Source organism: Schistocerca nitens, chromosome 7 (genome assembly GCF_023898315.1).
Source record: "Schistocerca nitens isolate TAMUIC-IGC-003100 chromosome 7, iqSchNite1.1, whole genome shotgun sequence".
Taxonomy (NCBI): Eukaryota; Metazoa; Arthropoda; class Insecta; order Orthoptera; family Acrididae; genus Schistocerca; species Schistocerca nitens.
Window position 1 is genome coordinate 179,339,410 of NC_064620.1, and position 13,145 is coordinate 179,352,554.

Below are 13,145 nucleotides of genomic sequence, written 5' to 3' on the forward strand. Positions count from 1 at the left end.
AACTCATCCACATTTGCTTAATCAAATTACCTGAACATTTACGACGTATTATTTTGGCAGGACGTTGCAAAGATGACATTGAAGCTTTTCAGGGACTGTTACAAGAACTGGAAATTGACACCGACAATCGCAGAACGCGAAAACAGGAGCACAACAATTACAGGTCACATCCGTCGCAATTCCGCGATGAAAGAAACAATAACTGGACACGACAAGGCTACTATCACAACACAAATCGTGACCAAAACAGACACCACCCGTATGACAACCGATGGCACAGTAGTAAGAGTTTCAGAGAAAGATCGCATTTCCGTAGTAATGAATATAACAGAGACAATCATAGAAACAGACAATATGGCAACCAGAACTATTATTATCACGGGAGACGGAATAACTTCAGACGCAACGGTCCACCGTGCAGTGATAATTCAGGAAGAAATTCTCCACCACTTAACCGACAAGAAAGAAATTACAGGAATTACCGACATGACGACAGACAATATGATCGTAACGACAGACTTGAATTGCATCAGAACTGGCGAGATTCAAACAGAGCAGGGCACTCTCGACAAGGTGAATTTGTAGAAGTTAGGTCTCCTAATCCTAATAACGACGCACACCAACAAAGAAACAGACAATGACTCGCACCGGCAGGCAGCCATGTGCGCCGACTGGGCTTGAGAAAAATAACATAAGCTAACCTTGAGAAAAATTCCAGTGCTCCTTACCGACGTAACCACATGATAATTGCGTTGAAACTGAAACTCTGCGTACTAGGAAGAGTAAAAGATTGCACCACATTTCACATGTATGACCGTTTATTGAAAGATAATCTGCTTTTTAACTTTGTCTTTGCCATAAAACTCTTCACTTCACATTTCTAGTATGCATTGTCAGACCTAGAAACTGTTACCATGCAACAATGTTTGAAGTTAAATATCCAATCAAGAACCAAGAGAACTTATTTAAACAGAAAAATTGTTATAGTGAACAGACGTCACAGTGTTATTGTGTGTGTAAATTCTTGCTTGTTAGTTGCACGATTGCGTAACGACTATAAGGCTTACATACTTAGAACATTTACCAGTACTGCTGATGAGATTTTAATGCAACATTTTGGTTTACTTGAAAATACATTCTGGATTTAAAGTACTTTCTGTGAGATACCAGATGACACAGTGATTAGTTTATGTGACAGTTACACGATTTTATCACGACGCTACTAATGAGTGACAATATACAATGTTGCTTTTGCAGTGTTTCTGTTTTATATCTGCACAGTTTTTCTGTATTATTCTGGAAAGTAATACATGTTTTAGTACTAACTTTTGTGGTATAGCTACAATGAGACTGCGTTTTCCGTACCACAACAATACGTTACAGCACAGTACTTTCATCATCACGGCAATAAGCATAATAACTAAGATATCCATATGCAAAGCATTTCACTTTCGTTTATGATGAGGTAAGTACATTGACTTCAGCAGAACTTTGCTTACAGAGGACGATAACTACGACACTTCCACAGAATTATCTTACAGCAAGACGCACATTTAGCGCTACAGGACACGCATTTGAGAGATTAATTTTGTACTTAAGCCATTTATTTTTCAAGATTTTTGAATTACAAAGAAAGTTTTCCATGATACATTTCATTCCATTGCTGTAATCTGTAACACCTGAGGGTATAATTACATTAATCCTCAGGGGGTACACTTTTACTTTGTGTACCATGTGTTTGGCAAGCACAAGGAGCCCTAGCTAATATGGTATTTGCTTATACAACATTACACATCGGTACCATATTTCTCTACCACATAAATTACACAGCTATCTTGATCATTTAACTGAGAGAGACAAAATTTTTTTTACTACATCAGTGACACATGTTAACACAATTACACAGTTGGATAACTTCACACCTATGAAACTGTATTTTTTCTGTACTGTGTGAACCCTTCATATTTTTCAGAACCATTGTGATACTATGAGGGCTTTGAAGGATGTATTTGGTATGAGATCATGATTTTTAAAGTACGTTTGAGGTAGATGACACTATTGAAATGAGCAGAGAATTTTTTTTAGGTTTTGAAATTATTGCAGAAAGTTCCGTTTTTGAGATTTGACTGAGGTGTTATGTTGTTATTTTTACGACAATGATGTGTATTATGCTGTTGAGGTATGTTTATGATCAATAAGATGATGCTACCGTATATGAGGAATTTGATTATGCTACGTATTTATTATGATGAAATATTGAAGAAGTGTCGACGAATATTTATATGTGTAACAAGGTAAGGAATAATGAGTAGTGGTTAGGGACTCTGACTTGTGAAAAAGGATGTTGAAAACCAAGAATCGTACTTTAAGATTTATGAAATGTGTAAATGCATGAATTTATCACAATGCCCACGAAAACATTTTGAACACTGTTATATTCATAGGATTTTGTTTCTACACATTTGCAACGCAAGTTTTCGACCTGTGAAATTTTTATATGAGACTGTCACTGTAGCGGAAACTGGTGTCGTAAATATTTTGGTAAGAAAGTTAAGTGACCTTCACGTTATGCGTCGTGGATGCCCAGCTATACCACCTGCCTGGAAAAAAGCCATTAGTGTGTGCCTTTCAGAGGCACAGGTGGAGAAAAAATAAGAGGCCATTATCCTCGCTATTGACATTTCTTTGCAGAAAGCATCGCAAATACGACACGCTCATTACTTGAAAACATGATTACTCGTACTTTGTGCTACTTACTGAAATGCTTATGAAGTGATGGGAAATATTCGTACATCTGCACACCTGATTATAACAAGTGTCTTTCTACGAGAGTTCAGAGAATTTCTACTCACTTTTGAAATGTCACATGACTATTGAATGATATTTTTATGCTTTGGTTTGCGTAATTGCTTATTTCATTTGATATCTGGTTTCCAGCTGTGTTGCAGCATTGGTTTTATAAAATAAAATTAAATGCATTTGTTAATGTGAACACTTTCTGTCAACAGATCTATTAAATAATTATTTTATGATCCACATTCTTCGAAAATGGAGCTCTTGGAATGGAAAGAACAATAAGAAGGGACTAATAACAGTAACTGCATATATAATTTTCTTTTCAAGCACTTGGTAATTTCTTTTGTAGAAATAGTTGTGGTGCACCACCTTAATTACATAGACATTAAGATGTGATTATACATTTCCCTTATCTGCATTGTTATCTTTAGTGTAATATTTTTTCTGCTTCAGCTATGTCATGTTTAGATATAAGTTATAGCATTTGCTGCTGCTGTTTGCCAGGCATAGTGCTACTAAATTTCACTTTGTATTACTCTGTTAAGCTAGTTTTACTACTGATTTATTTTTCTTGTTGCTGCACATTGGCTCATATTAGTTGTAATGTTGCATTGCTTGGTAATTTAGATTTACTGTAGCTTGCTTTGCAATTTTCCATTTTTTTGTCATTGCTGTTTGTGTTAATTGTTTTGTGCTGCTGCATTGCCTCGTCCCTTAGTTTAGCATCTGAGCTCAGTAGATTTAAGTTAGCTTAAGAGGGGTAGACTATTTAAGAGAATGAGTTGCGATGAATTGGAAGAAATGCATTGAGAAGTTATACGAAAAAAGTACAGAAAGCAGGTATAGGTAGGATTTTCTTGGAAATAAATGATGAGGTAAGATAATGGAAAATAAATAATGAGGTAAGAAATATGTGTACATGTAAATACAGAAAGCATGCTTGGATAGGATTTTTTTGGTGGAAACAAATGTTGAAATAAGACGAAAGATCTATGGAATGAAGTTTTGGGTTGGACTGCAGTACCAAATGTTACACTGAGAACAAACCCTGTCCTTTCCTTTTGTGTTATCCCACTATGTGTTTGTGTACCCTTGTGTATTTGTTTTCTTCCTGTCTCTGTGTACTGTTTCATAGAATTTTTTCTATGCTAATACTAAGCTACATTCACTATGATGAGGAATACTGTTATCCTCAAATATAATTTGCATTAATAATATGTTATTTACTTTGTAAAGATGTTTAGACATTATTTATTCTGTTTTGTTGCTCATGTGTGAAGTTGATGTTTCAAAAGTTATTCTGATCTTTTATGTATGTACTCATGTCACAATTCCTGTAACGCTGATGTATATGTTATTTAGATTCTTTTGTAAAGCCTGTACTACAAATGTTATCTGTATTGTTATAATCTTTAATGATTTATTTTGTACCTTTGTAATTGTATTCTTATGTTATAAAATTGTAATTTACACCAGTTCATCATATTATTAACTTGTAAGTTCCATTTCACTGCACACGTTTCTGTTGGTCATAGTATATGGACAATATGTGAGAAGTAGGAACTGTTAGTGTTTGCACGTGTGTTAATAATTCAGCAAGGGACTGGATAACAGCATTGCTGGTTCTAAGGACAATTCCAAACACCCTGTGAGTGCACAAGTGGTGGTTATGGACTTGCTATATTATCCGCAAGACTCTTCAATGGTGATTGTGCACCTGCACAGTCACAACAGATGGCTGCTGGCCATCTCTACAAGGACTACAGCGGGTTTGCATCTTTGATGACCCACCAATACCATTATTTCTACAAGGACTACAGTGGGTCTACACCTTTGCTGACTCACCAGTACCATTATTTCTACAAGGACTGCAGTGGGTCTGCACCTCTGGTGGCCCACCAATACCACAATCTCTACCAGGACTACAGTGGGTCTGCACCTCTGGTGGCCCACCAATACCGTAATCTCTACCAGGACTATAGTGGGTCTACTCTGTGATGGCCTGCCTACCAATATTCTTCAAAACTTCGAATGACTCTGCTGTGGATTTGCTCTGTTGTGACCCATTACTTTTCTGCATGTCGAGAGTCAGCACTGTCTTTCCGTTGGAAGGACAACACTACTTCTTGAAGACTGCATGGAAATCCACTACTTCCGTGTGCATTCTCTTTTACTGCTCAGACTTTGAGAAAAAAAACACTGCAATTTTACTGTGATGAATGATGAGGACTGTCTTTATGGACTGTGAGAAAATTTTAGCTTTTGACCAACATTGTATCAATAAGTGTGTGCCTTTGATATCTTTGTTATTGTAATTATGAAAAATTTTATCAAATCATTATTGGCCACTGCCCAAAACAATTTGTAAAATTTTTTGTGGGGAGCATGGGGGCTATGTAAGTAGGCTGTTTAGGTTTTTATATTGGTAACGCCACGTAGCGCTCTGTATGAAAATCACTGGCTGTGCTGTGTGCAGTCTGTGGCTAGTTTGCATTGTTGTCTGCCATTGTAGTGTTGGGCAGCGGCAGCTAGATGTGAACAGCGCGCAGCGTTGCGCAGTTGGAGGTGAGCCACCAGCAGTGGTGGATGTGGGGAGAGAAATGGCGGAATTTTGAAATTTGTAAGACTGGATGTCATGAACTGCTATATATATTATGACTTTTGATGACTATTAAGGTAAATACATTGTTTGTTCTCTATAAAAAATCTTTCATTTGCTAACTATGCCTATCAGTAGTTAGTGCCTTCCGTAGTTTGAATCTTTTATTTAGCTGGCAGTAGTGGCGCTCGCTGTATTGCAGTAGTTCGAGTAACCAAGATTTTTGTGAGGTAAGTGATTTGTGAAACGTATAGGTTAATGTTAGTCAGGGCCATTCTTTTGTAGGGATTTTTGAAACTCAGATTGCGTTGCGCTAAAAATATTGTATGTCAGTTTAAGCACAGTCATGTATAATACTTCTAAGGGGACGTTTCATAACATATATGCCGATTTTGTGATCGTGCAACATCCTTACATAATACATCCCACATGTCTGAAAACTTCTTGTTTTCTGTATCGTGTTTCAACGGTCTCAGTTACTGGTTTAGTGAGCACAGCTGCTCTCAAGGACAGAGGTCAGTTCTGCGACGTTGATGCGAACGCTATAGTAATTTTCTGATAACTGTGCCCACAACTTGTTTTACGCCTCGTAAGCAATGCTTCATATCACTTGGTAACGTGTAGATGTCGCCTATAAACTCTGTTCGTACAGAAAGGAATTAGAGGAAGTGTTATCACTGCAGAGACACAACCATCACCAGTCAGTATTTCAGTCTAGTTTTTCCTGTAATGTGCGATGCCTAGTCCACCGGAGCTTTTGCTGGGCCTTGGATTTTGCAAGTGTATGTAAATCCCTTCCCTCACCACTTGTAGGACAAAACGTTTCGGATTTGTAACTGACAATACGGCAGCTGCCTGTAGTAATAGAGTTGCTGCAGTACTAACTAAAAAGTGGATCACCAGCAGAAAGTTACCATCCTCCATCTCGATCGCTCTATATACTTGATCTGTTGGATTTGTTTGTTTCCACAGCCTAATGAAGTAGACATACCACGTGTTGCTTTGAAATTGGCAAAACAGCCACAGACGGACCAGTCTGGACCGACCGACCGCCAATTATCCTCACTAGTGGCGTAATTTGAATGCGGTACGGAGGAGCGTGTGGTCAGCACAACACTCTCCCACACGTTTTCTGCTTTGCGGACCTTGCAGCCTCTATTTCTCATTCACGTCATTTCTCAGTTAGCGTCACGGGGGTGAGTGGGCTTCAGCCCAGACCCCCATAAAGGAAAAATCCCCGGCAGTATCAGGAACTGACCTCAGATCTTCCTCACTACGCTGACCAGTCAGCTACGGAAGCGGTCCTGGAATGCACACCAGTACTAAAATTATTTCTCGAGTGCAGTCGTCTTCATGACTATAAAATAACTGCGCCAGTATTTTATTTTTTTACATGTGACTATGTTTTGGGATTAATTTGTTACCAACATGCAGACCTAGAAATATATAGAAACAATATTGTTTATGAACAGATGTCACGGCATAGATAATTCTTAATATGAGGGTTGGAACTTTAATAGTGGCAACTATTTATTTACAGCTCGTACAAAACGGATACGCGTTTCAAAGTCTTACACCTCTTCAAAGTAGTCACCAGCATTGTGTATAACCTGTTGCCAGCGATGTGGAAGTCGTAGGATACTCTTAGCAGTGCCAGTTGTGTTGACAGTTCGAGCAGCGCGGTCTATTGGCGGACGAATTTGTAGCAGTTCTGAAGCGAATGCCGTGAAGTGTTTCCTTCAGTTTAGAAATCGAGTTGAACATACGAGAGCTTAAGTCCAGAGAGTGCAGTAGGGGGTATAGCACTTAGCAGCCCCATCAGTCAAACAAATCACTAACAGCTTATACTGTACGTGCTTGAGCACTGTCCTTCAAAATGATGGTCAGGTCCTGCAGAAAGTGTCATCACTTCTGTCTCTATGCTGTTCATTTCTGGAGCACAACCTACGACCAGCTGCGGGCTATACACAATGTTGGTGACTACTTTGAAGGTCAGTAACACTTAGATCATACGTAGAAAGAACTGCTGCAGATTAGTACAGAAGGTAATTGACAGAAATACGCAATTAGTCGAAAATAAATGGCACTTCTATTCAAAGATAATAATTACGCTCACGTCATCTCGATTCATGGACTTGGGATTTAGGTCGTTGGAATAGGCAGGACAGTCTATTCGCCGAATATCCCCTCGTTCCAGGAGCTCCTCTGCCTGCGCTATTCGATGCGATCACGCATTGTCATCCATAAAATGAAATCGGTGCCGAATGCACCACTGAAAAGACGCAAATGAGGAGGTATACAAAGTCACGATAACGTTGACTGGTGAGTGAATAGTGTTCAAAGACCTGAAGCTCAGTAAACTCGTACAACATTATGCCACCCCACACCATAACACCTAGGCCACCAATACGATCATGTTTGACAACGTTCCTGGGTGCATTGAGTGTTCTCTCTTCTCGCCATGTGATGTTACGCGCACCATTGTCGGACATGATCGTTTCAATAGTCCACGGGTTCTGTTGTGGGAAGGCAAAATAATCTATGGGCGTACTAACCTTCAAATCTCTTAAGACGGTACAGTCACCGGTCAACGATATTGCGACATTGTATACCTTATCCCTGTGCATTCGACTCCTACTTTATTTTTATGGATGACAATGCGATATCTCATAGAACAGTGCAGATGGATGAGTTCTTGGAAAGAGAGGATATTCGGCGAATGGATTTGCTTGCTTATTCCCTTGACTTCAATACTGTCGAGCATATGGGGGATCCGTTCACTTGTCAACGTGTACCATGGCCCTCGAGCAGTTGTCAACAGTGTTGATGGAGGAATGGAGCAAAAAAATGGCTCTGAGCACTATGGGACTTAACATCTGAGGCCATCAGTCCCCTAGAACTTAGAACTACTTAAACCTAACCAACCTAAGGACATTACACACATCCATGCCCCAGGCAGGATTCGAACCTGTGACCGTAGCGGTCACGCGGTTCCAGACTGAAGCGCCTAGAACCGCACGGCCACACCGGCCGGCGAGGAATGGGGCACACTACCGCAAGAGTTCCTTACCAACTTTGTGGCCAGTGTGGGAGCACGTTGCAGAGTTCGCACTGTCGTCCATGGTGATCTCACGCCTTACTAAGAACCATGTTCCGCCTCTTGTAATGGCCATGAATCGCGGTAACTTCAATGTAATTCTTATCTTTGACTAAAAGCGTTATTTCCGTTCGTCTCCTTGTGTATTTCTCTCGGTTACATTCTGTACTACACTGTAACAGCTCTTTCTGTGCATTGTCCAAGTTTCATCGAGCTATGTTGCTTGACAATGACACATGATGCGAACATCATTTTAGTCCTTCGATTTTGCAGATCAGTGCAGTTGTACTGTGAAAAAGCACAAAATTTTTCACTTCTTTAAGGACGTGCTTATGGACAGTAGTTCGCACTGTGAAAGTAGTAGACTACAATTAAATGGAGTCATCTTCCACGACAGACCACGAGCTGATCAGCTCTATTCACAACAGAATAATTGTGGTTGATATTCTGTCTTCCGTATCAATTTATGTTAACATAATCTAATACAGCTTGAAAATCATTGATTCCAACTTAGGGCTGAAATGTTGCCACGCCGTAATCTGAAGGAATAGCAACAACGGCGTTTGTAAGTTTGGTACCATCTACGTCCAGATCTTATTCTCAGACTTAACAAAATCCACTGACTATAACCTTGCATTTGTGTCTGTTGGAGACTGCTTAGTCTGAACCAAATTTATTTATGTTACTTCCCAAACAATTATATTGCCTCCTTATCCTCAATTCTCCCGGTGTCAGTTTCTTTAGAAGGCGAGTATTCCAACTGAATTTCGGCTCCTTACACTAGCCTAAGTTCTTTAAAGAGCTTCTACGAAACACTTGGTGTAACCAGGATTAGTTTTCCATTTTGTAGCTACGTGCTGAGATTTTGAAGCTTCCTAGCATATTATGTGCCGGATCCAGAGTCGGTCCAGGAACACTGATTTTTGGGAACAATGCTCTTACTAAAACTGTGTGCCGGACCGAGACTCGAACTCGTGGCCTTTGCCTTTTGCGGGCGGGTGCTCTACCATCTGAGCTACCCAAGCACGAATCAGGCCCCGTCCACACAGCTTTACATCTGCCAGTACCTCGTCTCCTACCTTCCAAACTTCACAGAAGCTCTCCTGCGAAACTTGCAGAACTAGCACTCCTGGAAGTAAGGATTTTGAGGAAACGTGGCTTAGCCACAGCCTTGGGGGTGTTTCAAGAATGAGATTTTCACTCTGCAGCGGAGTGTGCGCGTCTGTCGTGCTTGGGTAACTCAGATGGTAGAGCACTCACCCGCGAAAGGCAAAGGTCTCGAGTTCGAGTCCCGGTCCGGTACACAGTTTTAATCCGCCAGGAAGTTTCACATCAGCGCACACTCCGCTGCAGAGTGAAAATCTCATTGTGAATGCTCTTACTGTCTGAGCTATCCAAGGATGACTCACGACGTATCCTCACAGCTTTATTTCTGGCAGTACCTGCCTCGTGCAGCACAAATTTCACATACTCTCCCGTACACGAAAGGTGTTCAGTAAGTAACGCAACACATTTTTTTCTGAGAGCGGGTTGATTTTATTCAGCGTTCCAATACACCGTATCATTCCCCACTCATTTACCTAAAAAAATCCTATTTTTCAACACAATCTCAGTTCATTGCGACTGCCTTCCTGCACCTCACTGGGAGAGCCTCTATGCCCTCTTCGTACCACTCTATTGGTCGCTTCGAAGCCAACATCTCTCTTCATCAATAATCTTCCCATCATCCACGCACTGCTTCCCGTGGAATGCATCTTTCATTGGATCAAACAGCTGTACGATGAGGAACGACAGTCTGTAACCTCCCAACAGTAAAAGTATAAATATATAACATTCACATTTAGTATAACCTACCAACAGATAAATTCTGTAACCTACCAATAATAAAATGTAACTAACCTATCAATAAAATTGTCACCCACTTATATAGCCATTCAAAAATTAACTGTCTGTGAATGTAAATCGGTAAATTTGGACGTCCACAGTGCTGCGTCATGGCCCTGAAAGATCATACTGAATAAATTGAAAATTCTTACCTCAATTAAGTCGCCGGATAGCGCGTATATATCTGCTCCTATAAGAAATTTTTGTGGCACAGCCCAGTGCAATGCTGGCCGATAGATTTGTCATGTACAAAAAGAAACAACTGATTTTTCTTTACAATAATCAGGATGACCATGGATTGGAAAAATTAGTAAATTCTTTAGATTGAGATGAATGATTGTCAAAAGTTAATTTTCATAAGAGAGATTATTATTAAGAGTTTTTTTTAAAAAAACATTTACATGGGACTTGATATAACAATAGTACATATGCGCGAGGCTGCTTTTACCTTATACTACATCGCTCAGGCACCGCTATCGCTCCCCACGACCGGCCCAGCCAACACGATACACCAGACTGCTAGCTACTACTTACTCCTACTGCCACACAGTTCGTACTGCAGTCAACACTGCTCTCTGGTCTGAGATTCTCTTATAGCTTACATATCGCAGGCAGCGCGTGAGCAATCCATCGTAATTACATCTGCTCGAGTGCGCTAGCAATAAATTCCTTAGTCATGGACCTCTTACAAGTCCAACGAAGTTTTGTGAGCTCCTCTCCGGGTGCAGAGACTCGTGTGAGGCCTTGTGTTGTCATGGGGAAGGAGCAGTTCGATTGCATTTTTATGACGATGAAATCGCTGAAATCGTTTCTTCAATTTCCTGAGGGTAGCGCTATACACTTTGGAGTTGATCGTTGCTCCATGAGGCAGACATCAGAGTAGCCCCTGCAGAGTCTCAGGAGACCTCGCTATGACTTTACTGGCTGCGTGTGACGTTTGAACTTTCTGTTCGGAGGAGAGGTGTTGTAGCACCAGTCCGTGCATTGCCGTTTCGTTTCCTGTTCAAAGTGATGAATCCATGTTTAATCGCCTGTGACGATGTTTACCAAACAGTTGTCATGATCAGACTCTTAACGGGAAAGCAACTCCGTACACATGGTCCTCCGTTGCTCCTTAAGGTCTTCGGCGAGGAATCTTTGAGCACTCCAACTTTTTATGAGTCGGAGTCCCTCAACGCCCACACCGGCATGATGGCTAACACAAAAGGATACTGCCATCTCTGCATAAGGATTAGTTTTCACTAGAGTGACGTCTCGCAGAATGTGGTTACTGCGATGTTTACGTACGTCTGGTTAAGATTAACCATTAATACGCGCACATCAAAAAATGGTTCAAATGTCTCTAAGCGCTATGGGACTTAACATCTGAAGTCATCAGTCCTCTAGACTTAGAACTACTAAAACCTAACTAACCTAAGGACATCACATACATCCATGCCCGAGGCAGGATTCGAACTTGCGACCGTAGCGCAGTTCCGGACTGAAGAACCTAGAACCGCTCGGCCACAGCGGCCGTCACCGCTCATCTGGAGATAGACTGGGTCGAAAATTGAACGAAGGGTAGCGATTTGAAGGGCAGAGCGGAAAAAGTGCCAAGGCAAGAGCCAAGGGAAAAAAACGTCTGCGATGGTTGCGTCGAGTTGTAAGAGCAGTAACGGTTTACTTGCTGCCTGCGACAGGTCATGCAAGGGTAGGCTTTGTCAGTAGTGGGTCTCATGCAGGTCGAGACCTTTGACGTTGTGCAGCGCTGTTGCTCGGCGGCTTCCGCTGGGTGCCGGTGTAGATTTCTCGGTCAGCGTCAGCGTACCTGTAACAGGTTCGTCATCGTTTTGTGTCCGATAGGTCATATATCAGATTCACAGTGTAGGGTAATGTTGGTGATGTGTTTGTGCGTCAGTGTGCGAGCTTGTCGGTCTCCCTGCTGTAGCCTGTCGGTCGGCTTTAATAGCAGCTGGCATATCCAGTCAACGTTGCTTATTTGTAGGTCTTGCCTGCGTTTGCCACTTGCGGGTGTATGTTAGCTTGCCATAGGTGGTTATTCCCTAGGTAGTAGTGCACTTGGCCAGTTATGGTTCTGATCATAGTTTCTCCGAGTAAGGATCAAAGGATTGTTCGAGTGTCTCGAGTTCCTGTATATTCGTGTGGCATGTAGGAGCTGCGTATATCCCCACACGCGAGCTGTGTACGTCATCAGAGGTCTAATCAGTGCCATGTATATGGATGTCGACACCCTCTTATTCAGTGTACTTTCCCTGTTGAGCATTGGGTAAAGTTGTTTGAGCCTCGTGTGCGCTCTGTTGGAAACGTATCCGATGTGGTTCCCCATGTAAGTTTCCAGTCCAGCCAGACGCCGAGTTACCTGACTTTCTCTGGGAAACGTATTGGGCGTGTGTGTACTGTTACCTGTCTACAGTGTTGGTGTTTGCGCAGTAGTTTCGGACTGCATGTGCTCAGAACTGCTTCGCACTTGTCGACGTTTACTTTAATGTGCCATCGTTCCAACTAAGACTCGGCAATTATGAGTGCCGTCTGTATTCGTGACTTTATGTTCGACGGTTTCCAATTTGCGCAAGGATGACTGTGTCATCCGCGTAGATGGCTAATGTCGTGTTTTGTGTTGCTGGGAAGTCATTAATGAACAGGCTGAACATGATGGGCCCCAGGATGCTTCCCTTGGGTACTCCAGCTTGGATACCGTGTTGTGTCGATTGTTTGCCCTGCACGTCAGTGTTCGCGAGATATGAGTGTTTGAGACATACGAGTCCGCCG